Raw genomic sequence first — 10,942 nt, forward strand, 5'->3', positions numbered from 1 at the left:
TCCATGTTCTATGCTGTGTAGTGTGTGACATCAGATCACTGCCCCTTGCCTTCTGGAGCTGAGAGATAGCCTTTGATCTGTGTATTTTGAATGGCTCTGGAGAGGAGAAGACTGCAGATAAACACATACAACTTTTGTAGGAAGATTTGTTTTATCTCTATATAACACCTGAGGCCAGTCACTTCAGCTGGTGTATGTAAAGGTTTTCAACCACTTTAACCCCTTGCCGACCCCCCGCCGCAGTTTTACTGCGGCAGGCTGGCTCGGCTGCACGAAAAACAACAAAGTACTACGTCGTCGCATGTGTGGTGCTGGGGGTCGAGCTTGCCACTAGGCAGCGGGGAGGCTGATGCACGGGGCCAGCAGCCGCGATTGCCGACGGGCACCCACGATCGTTCCCCGCTGAGAGAGAAGAACGGTCAGCTGTTGTAAACACAGCTGACCGTTCTCTCTGAAATGATCACAGAGCACCTGTGATCCTTCTATATAGGACCACAGGTCTCTATGGTAATTGTATAAGCTCCTCCCCCCACAGTTAGTAAACACTCCCCTAGGCTCACACTTAACTCTTTGATCACCCACTAGGTTAACCCCTTTCCTGCCAGTGTCATTATTACAGTAACAGTGGATATTTTTAGCACTGATTACTGTAGTAATGCCACTGGTCCCCCAAAAAGTGTCAAAAAGGTCAGTTAGAGGTCCGATCTGTCCGCTGCAATATCGCAGTCCCGCTAAAAATCACAGATCACCGCTATTACTAGTAAAAAAAATAAAAATGACATAAATCTTTCCCCTAGTTTGTAGACGCGATAACTTTTGCGCAAACCAATCAAAATACGCTTATTGTGATTTTTTATTACCAAAAATATGTAGCAAAATACAAATAGGCCTAAAAGGATGAAAAAGTCAGATTTTTAAATTTTGGGGGGGAATGTTATATAGCAGAATGTGAAAAATATTGTTTTTTGTTTTTTCAGAATTGTCGCTCTTTTTTTTTTTTTATTGCGCAAAAAAAAAAAAAAAATCACAGAGGTGATCAAATGACGCCAAAAGAAAGCTCTATTTGTGGGGAAAAAAAGGACATTGATTTTAATTGGGTACAGTGTCGCACTACCGCGCAATTTACCATTTAAGTAACCCAGTGCGGAATCACAAAATAAATTGCCTGGTCATTAAGGGGGCAAATCCTTTTGGGCCAGAACTGGTTAAGTTAACTCATAGCCAACTCATACTCATAATGGCAATGCTACATTGGGGACCACAGGGGGTCAGTGTGCAGGGGGGGGAAATGTCTGACACAAGACGGGGAAGATTGCAGCTATCACTGTATTAGCGTCACCAGGCTGGACTCATGTAAGTATGCAATGAGGGTCAAACATGGAGTTCAGCTTTAAATGCGTAACTGTTACATAAATATTTTTTATTGAAAAAGTTTTTAAATAAGATAATTTTAAGAACATAAAAAAAAAATTCCCAAAATATATACTTGCTCTTTAATGTCACTGGCCTGAAAATATTGTCTGTCTGACAAACACTGAAATTCGATTGGTTGTCAATATTCTGCATAGATTAAAAATGTTATGTCAGAAAAGTAGTCTTTTTCCTGGACCTCATAGAACAGCCAGGAAGTTGTTTACTAAGAATGATGCCCGGTGTTCCTTCAGAGGAATCCATTTATCGGCAGCATTATGTGCTCATTTCGTTCTTCTAGCTTCCTTTGTGAGGAACATCCTGTTTTGTCTTGTGTATTTTCTATGTGGAATAATGGAAATACGAGTTAGATTGCTAATAGATAAGTCTTCTTTGTTGTGAGCTGTGTTTAATGGCTGGGAAATAGATGCACAGATGTGAACCGCTGAGGAAAAAGCTTCCTTCAGTGTAACAGTCATGAGAAACTCCACATACAGCTGAGAGGACCGCTCACCATCCATGGTGAAGAGCACCTGTCATACATGTGTGCTGCACAGCAGTGGTTAACCTGTACAGCGCTGCGCTGTGTGAATGGCCTCACAGGCTCATAGTGACCTGTGACGTGTCCCAACAGGTTGCAGGCTTGGGGGGCTGAACTTAAGATGAAATCTTTTAGATCAGTGGTCTCCAAACTGCGGCCCGGGGGCTGGATGTGGCCCTTTATCAGACCCTTGGGACACTATTCCTCACACTGATATAATGCACTATTCCTTCTACAACAACAATGGGACATAATTCCTGTCAATGATGCCAGCAATAGGATACTATTCCTACCACTGACCCCAACAATGGGGCACTATTCTGCCCACTGACACCAACTGCAGGTTGCTATTCTTCCCACTGACACCAATGATGGGGCACTATTTCTTCCCGTGATACCAACAATGGGGCACTATTTCTTCCCTTGATATTAACAATGGGGAACTATTTTTCCCGCTGACACCAACTGCAGGACGCTATTCATCCCAATGACACCAATGATGGGGCACTATTCCTTCCCCTGATATCAACAATGGGGCACTATTCATCCCACTGACACTAATGATGGGGCACTTTTTCTTCCTCTGATACCAACAATGGGGCACTATTCTTCCCACTGACACCAACTGCAGGACGCTATTCACCCCACTGACACCAATGATGGGGCAATATTTATTCCCCCGATACCAACAATAGGGCACTATTCCGCCCACTGACACTGACTGCCGGTTGCTATTCTTCCCACTGACACCAATAATGAGCACTATTTCTTTCCCTGATGGTAACAATGGGGCACTACTGCTCCCAATGACACCAATGATGGGGCACTATTCCTTCTCTTGATATCAACAATGGGGCACTATCCCCCCCCCCCCCCACTGACACCAACTGCAGGGCGCTATTCGTTCCACTGACACTAATAATGGGGCACTGTTTCTTCCCCTGATACCAGCAATGGGGCACTATTCCCCCCACTGACACCAACTGCAGGATGGTATTCACCCCACTGACACCAATGATGGGGCACTATTTCTTCCCTTGATATCAACAATGGGGCACTATTCCCCCTCACTGACACCAACTGCAAGGCGCTATTCATCCCACTGACACTAATGATGGGGCACTATTTGTTCCTCTGATACCAACAATGGGGCACTATTCTTCCCACTGACACCAACTGCAGGGCGCTATTCATCCCACTGACACCAATGATGGGGTACTATTTCTTCCCCTGATACCAACAATGGGGCACTATTCTTCCCACTGACACCAATGATGGGGCACTATTCTTCCCACTGACACCAATGATGGTACATTCTTTACCTCCATTGATGCCAGGACAATTACCACTCCAACTGGCCACAGTCTAGCCCCCTCAAAGTCTAAAGGACAGTAAAGTGGCCCTTTGTTGAGAAAGTTTGGGGACCCCTGGTTAAGATGATCCAAACGGAGATGGGAGCGGTTACCTACCAGAACTAGATACCCGACCTCCCCCCCCTCCAAAAAAAAGCCTAAAATTGTTAGAGGAGGAGAACATAATTTAGGATGAAGTTCTGCTTAAGGCAGGGTTCACACTGATGTGGTGTACCGCATTGCATGTCATTTATACAGGAATCACACCGGATTTCTCTACAAGTGACATGTGAATTCAGTGCAGTGCGAATTGGGCTAAATTTGCACTGGATCTGCAGGACCCTTTTTTTTTGTCCGCACTGGAATCGTATTGCATGAGTTTTCAGATCCACTAATCACACTGTGTTGTGCAAACCAATTTGGGGGTATCATTAACTTTATACTGACACCCGCTGCAGTTTGCAGAGCACAGTGTGAACCGCCTGGGATTATTATGATGCGGTGCAGGGAACCACACAGGAATCGCTGTGGTCCCTGCACCCCATCACTGTGAACCCAGCCTTAATATAAAATAGTACATTTATTCTCAATGGTCCCACTCCATGTATGCATGTTTATTGGTTCAACTAGATGAACTTGTGTCTTTTTTCAACCTGACCAACTATGTAACTATGTAGAAATGGGGCCACCTACCTTTGCTCATGCCTGAGATGGACTATGGGATTTTGAAGAATACATAGGACCACAACCAAAGCTCACTGCTTGTTCCAAAAAAAAAAAAGGGGGTAGTGATGGGGAAGTGGAGAGGTTTGTGTGCCCACAGAGGACATTACAAGGAGGCAGAGAAACGCAGCAAGAAACAATTTAATGAAAAATAGATTACAGGACCATTAAATAGTCAATGTGTATGGATTCTTTTTTGGGGAATAAGGAAATTGTTTAGTGTCACTACAAGCAGGGTGGATTTGATTTAAATCAAGTCGATTTAAATCACAATTTAAATCATGATTTAACCACTTCTGAACAGGAAGGATTTACCCTCCTAATGACCAGGCCATTTTTTGCGATTCGGCACTGCGTTACTTTAACTGACAATAGCGTGGTCGTGCGATGCTGTACCCTAAAAAATGTATGTCCTTTTTTCCCCACAAATAGAGCTTTCTTTTGATATTATTTGATCACCTGTGCGATTTTTATTGTTTGCGCTATAAACAAAAAAAAGAGTGACAGTTCTGAAAAGAAAAAAACTATATTTTTCACTTTCTGCTATATAACATTCCCAATAAAAACAAAAATTAAAAATCCAATTTTTTCATCATTTTAGGCCAATTTGTGTTCTGCTACATATTTTTGGTAAAAAAAAAAAAATCCTAATAAGTGTATATTGATTGGTTTGCGCAAAAGTTATTGCGTCTACAAACTAGGGAAAAGATTTTATGTAATTTTTATTTATTTATTTTTTCTTTACTAGTAATGGAGGCGTTCTGCGATTTTTAGGAGGACTGCGACATTGCGGCAGACAAATCAGACACCTTACTGACATTTTTGACACTTTTGGGGGGACCAGTGACATTACTACAGTAATCAGTGCTAAAAGTATGCACTGTTACTGTACTAATGATACTGGCAGGGAAGGGGTTAAAAAGAGGGGCGATCAAAGGTTAAATGTGTCCCTCGGGGGTGCTTTCTAACTGTGGGGGGGGGGGCTTGCTGCATTAACACAAAGAACGGTGTTCCTAAATAAGAACTCATTCACTTTAATAGGACGGCTGCTGAGGCGGCAGTGACACAACAAGGTGAGGGAGTGGATGCTGACTAACAGGTGCTGGCATGATGGATCTGAAATCACAGGTGCTCTTTAAATGTGAGGACTCATTCTTGCTGGTAGTCAGTGTGAAATTGTGTGAATGTATCAATGCAGTGCATGTTATCTCAGCTTGCAGAGCTTGGATTCATTGAATGAGTTTACCAAAAATGTAAATATTGCAGAGTATACAACCTCATGCTACAAAACTAAGCTCCATTTCATGCTGAATAAACAAAATTAATAATGTATCTTAAAAAGAAAACTATCTTTAGATAGATTTTTGCTCCAAAATTTTTTATTAAAATAAATTTGATAAAAATAAAAAAAATCTGATTTAAATTTAAAAATATCTGAATTAAATCATCAATTACATCGACAACAAGCAACCCGGCTAAATTACCTCCCAAACCCCAGCATGTGTTTTGACAGCGAAGGAGCAGAAACACCCCAATGAGGTCATCTTTCTGCTCCTTCCTCCTGTCAGCATGTTGATTCTCAACACATGTAAATGCAGGACACCTGATTGGCCCCAAGTGCTGCCCCTTCCTCTCCCATTCCAAGTGCTGCTGTACAGAGGATTACAGGAGGCTAGAAAAAATATATAAAATTCAGGTATTTTTACTTGTTGCATTTGAAATAAAGCCTCGTACACACGCAACGATTGTTGGCCGGCCAATCGGCCGTCTTTTTTCCAGTGTTGTTGTGTTGGTTGAAATGTGCTCTAGACTGCACACGAATTTTATCGGCCAACAAAAACCAACTTCAGAAGTGATGTCATGTGCTGGTTTACTTTCCGTGTGTTTTTACTTCTCTGAGCATGCCCAGTCTTGCTCATCAGATTTTTGTCTGCCGAAATCTGTACTGACTGACGAACAATCGGCCGTTCTGTTGACGGCCAACAAAAATTTTATAGCATGCACACCAGATTTTGTTCGGCCGAAAAGTCGCAGTCGGTTGTCGGAAGCATCATACTAACAAACCGACAATCGGCCGATCGGACGTTGGCTGAAAATTCACGGCCAACAATCATTGCGTGTGTATGAGGCTTAAATGTTATACTTTTTAACAAATATTTTCTTGCATACATTGGTGCTTTTCTAATATCTGCTTGGAGTTTAGCCCTAGGATGGGTATTCACAGCTAAAACAAGCAATGCTGCACATTTAAGTCTTTCTTGGGAAGCAATGTAAGGGTTAAGAGTGCTTACAAATTTTGGATTCTCTCATTATCATACACAGAGAAGATGAACATTTTTTGACGGGTCAACAGTCTGACTTTTATGGCCAAAAATGAACGCATGTTACATCAGGCAATCAGCCAAGTTGGAGAGAAGAACATAAGCAACATACAGTAGAGTTTGAGTCGGGGTCAGATTTTTGTTGAGGGATCAGCCCATGTGTGGTCACCTTATTATTATAAGAGAAAAATATGATAAAAACAGCTGTGCAATTTACACTGCTTCCTGTATGCTGTGCCTGTCCTCATACTAAGGACCATACAGCACATTTGTGATTGGTATTCATTATATAAAGGTAACTTGCACTTTTTTATTAATGTTTCTTTTATACTGCTTTGCCCTGGCATTGTGTGGTTATGAGATACCCATTTACAATTCAGTATATTTAAAGCCCAACTCCAGGGAGTCTGAAAATTCTCCCTTGCAGTGGGGCTGCAACCGCACTGCAAGGGTTAACTGTTCATTTTTTTTAGGGTAGAGTAAAATCACTTTTACTTACCCAATCCTCTGCTCCCCCAGCAGACTGCGCTCCCCCATGCTCCAATGGTGGACTGTTCCTCAGCGTCATCACATCCTATGTAGGGATATGGGCTCTGCAATGGTCTTGATGACCTTTAGGACCTTAGACCACTGGAGCATGGAGGAGAAGACATTGCAGACACCGTTTTAGCAGTGTGGATGATCGGGTAAGTAAACCTTTCTATGCCCCTTAGACCCAAACAAGCAGTTAAGTTGGTTGTAAACCTCAGACATGAAATATGAACAAAGCATATCCCTCTATAATGTGTACTCAATTAGGAGCTCAAAGTGTCATTTTTCTCTGCTGCTTCATTCCTCTGCTATCAGCATGAATTACTTCTGACAAGTTTATCTGACACCAGGAGAAAAAAGGTGACAGAGGAGGGACCTCAAGTTTATTGACAGCCTCAGCTCTGTTCCTGTGTTCTGTGTGAAGGAGGGTGTGTCCCCTCCCTCCAATCAGCTGTCAGAACTCTCCTCATTTAGCCCTGCCCCCTTTTCTGAATGCTCAAACTAGTCTCTAAATTCTGCACTTTGAACGTACTGTATGTAGAGAAGAGAAGACTCCAGATAGAAATGTACAACTTATGTAGGAGGATTGGTTTAATCTCTGGGTGTCCCCTGAGGACAGACCCTTTACTGGGTAGGGGTTTACAACTACTTTAACCCTTGCAGTGTGGGCCTGGAGTTCAGCTTTAATGCTATGATAGAAAAAAAATTAAAACTTGCTAAAAATGATTATTATTATTTAGGATACAATCCGCCTTAAAAGTGAAACTGATTGTAAAATCACTATATTGCCAAAAGTATTGGGAAGCCTGCCTTTACACGCACATGAACTTTAATGGCATCCCAGTCTTAGTCCGTAGGGTCCATATGCAGTTGGCCCACCCTTTGGAGCTATAACAGCTTCAACTCTTCTGGGAAGGCTGTCCACAAGGTTTAGGAGTGTGTCTATGGGAATGTCTGACCATTCTTCCAGAAGCGAATATAGAAGCGAATATAGTGTGTGTGTATATATATATATATATATTCTTCCAGAAGTGAATATAGTATATATATATATATATATATATATATATATATATATATATATATATATATGTATATACATACACACTATCTCACAAAAGTGAGTACACCCCTCACATTTTTGTAAATATTTTATTATATCTTTTCATGTGACAACACTGAAGAAATGACACTTTGCTACAATGTAAAGTAGTGAGTGTACAGCTTGTATAACAGTGTAAATTTGCTGTCCCCTCAAAATAACTCAACACCCAGCCATTAATGTCTAAACTGCTGGCAACAAAAGTGAGTACACCCCTAAGTGAAAATGTCCAAATTGGGCCCAAAGTGTCAATATTTTGTGCGGCCACCATTATTTTCTAGCACTGCCTTAACCCTCTTGGGCATGAAGTTCACCAGAGTTTCACAGGTTGCCACTGGAGTCCTCTTCCACTCCTCCATGAGGACATCACAGGGCTGGTGGATGCTAGAGATTTTGTGCTCCTCCACCTTCCATTTGAGGATGTCCCACAGATGCTCAATAGGGTTTAGGTCTGTAGGCCTGCTTGACCAGTCCATCACCTTTACCCTCAACTTCTGCAAGCCAGTGGTCGTCTTTCAGGTGTATTTGGGGTCATTATCATGTTGGAATACTGCTCTGAGGCCCAGTCTCCAAAGGGAGGGGATCATGCTCTGCTTCAGTATGTCACAGTACATGTTGTCATTCATGGTTCCCTCAATGAACTGTAGCTCCCCAGTGCCAGCAGTACTCATGCAGCCCCAGACCATAACACTCCCACCACCATGCTTGACTATAGGCAAGACACACTTGTCTTTGTACTCCTCACCTGGTTACCACCACACATGCTTGACACCATCTGAACCAAATACGTTTATCTTGGTCTCATCAGACCACAGGACATGGATCCAGTAATCCATGTCTCTAGTCTGCTTGTCTTCAGGAAACTGTTTGTGGGCTTTCTTGTGCATCATCTTTAGAAGAGGCTTCCCTGTGGAACGACAGCCATGCAGACCAATTTGATGCAGTGTGCGTTATATTGTCTGAGCACTGACAGGCTGACCCCCCCCCCCCCCCCTACAACCTCTGCAGCAATGCTGGAAGCACTCAACTATTTCTCAAAGACAACCTCTGGATATGATGCTGAGCATGTGCACTCAACTCATTTAGTCAACCATGAGGAGGCCTGTTCTGAGTGGAACCTGTCCTGTTAAACTGCTGTATGGTCTTGGCCACTGTGCTGCAGCTCAGTTTCAGGGTCTTGGCAATCTTCCTATTGCCTAGGCCATCTTTCTGTAGATCAACAATTATTTTTTTCAGATCCTCAGAGAGGTCTTTGCCATGTAGATGCCATATTGAACTTCCTTTCAGTGACCAGTATGAGAGAGAGAGAGATAACACCACATTTAACACACCTGCTCCCCATTCACACCTGAGACCTTGTAACACTAATAAGTCACATGACACCGGGGAGGGAAAATGGCTAATTGGGCCCGATTTGGACATTTTCACGTAGGGGTGTACTCACTTTTGTTGCCAGCGGTTTAGACATTAATGGCTGTGTGTTGAGTTATTTTGAGGGGACAGCAAATTTACACTGTTAGGCCCTGTTCACACTGGGGCGACGCTACTTCGGACCGTGACCTCCGAGGTCGCGGTGCGAGCAGCGCGCCGCGACCTCGGAGCAGCCGCCACGGACTTCATAACATTGAAGTCTATGGCGGTCGCCTCCTGGTCGCCCCAAAGAAGCTCCGGACCCTTTTTCTAAGTCGGAGCGACTTGTGTCGCTCCTATTAGAACGGGTCCGCAGCTTCCCTATTGGAGGCGACCTGCGGCGACCTGTGAGGCGACCAGGTCGCCTCACAGGTCGCCCTAGTGTGAACCGGGACTTATACAAGCTGTACACTCACTACTTTACATTGTAGCAAAGTGTCATTTCTTCAGTGTTGTCACATTAAAATATATAATAAAATATTTACAGAAATGTGAGGGGTGTACTCACTTTTGTGAGATACTATATATATATATATATATATATATACAGTATATATATATATTATTATTTTTTCTACAGGACATCCACCCTAAAATATAAGTAGGGGATGTGAACAGGCTGTGTACTGGCAGCATTTCAGGGAAGATGATGAAGTGTGCCAGGATAGTAAAAATCAGTGAAGAACATTCCATTCTTGCAGCAGATGACATTGTTGGGAGCAGGTGTCCACAGAAAGCCACCCAGGCTAACTCTGTAGGTGGCTCCATGCCTGTGTTAAGTTGTGGCATTTATAACTCAGTTAAGAATAGTATATTGATTTATTTATTACCAAATTTGTCAGTATAGGCCAGTGATACTCACTTAAAGTCAGGAACCACATGAATCCATCCAAGGCACCCTGTCAGCCACAAACAAATATATACCAGTTTGCAGTAAAAAGGGCTAGTTAGGTTCCAGCCTGTCATTCAGCAATGGCCATTACTGTTACTGTCTCCTATTGTGAGTGTCATTACATGAGAATAAGAAGGGAACACAAAAGTAATTATATATACACTATATTACCAAAAGGCCTGTCACGTTCCTCCACCCCAAACTCGCTCATCCATGTCTTTATGAACCTTGCTTTGTGCACTGGTCCAAATCATTTGGTGGAGGTGGGATTATGGTGTGGGGTTGTTTTTCGGGAGTTTGGCTTGGCTTCCTAGTTCCAGTGAAGGCAACTCCTTAAGGCATCAGCATACCAAGACATTGTGAACAATTTCATGTTCCCAACTTTGGGGGAACACTTTGGGGATGGCCCCTTCCTGTTCCAACATGACTGCCCACCAGTGCACAAAGCAAGGTCCATAAAGACATGGATGAGCGTGTTTGGGGTGGAGGAACTTGACTGACCTTGCCTCAACCCGATAGAACACCTTTGGGATGAATTAGAGCAGAGACTGCGAGCCAGACCTTCTCGCCAACTTAATATTGAACCCTACGGCTAAGACTGGGATGCCATTAAAGGTCATGTGCGTGTAAAGGCAGGCGTCCCAATACTTTTGGTAATAT

This window comes from Pelophylax lessonae (genome assembly GCF_965119305.1).
Source record: "Pelophylax lessonae genome assembly, chromosome: 5".
NCBI classification, from domain to species: domain Eukaryota; kingdom Metazoa; phylum Chordata; class Amphibia; order Anura; family Ranidae; genus Pelophylax; species Pelophylax lessonae.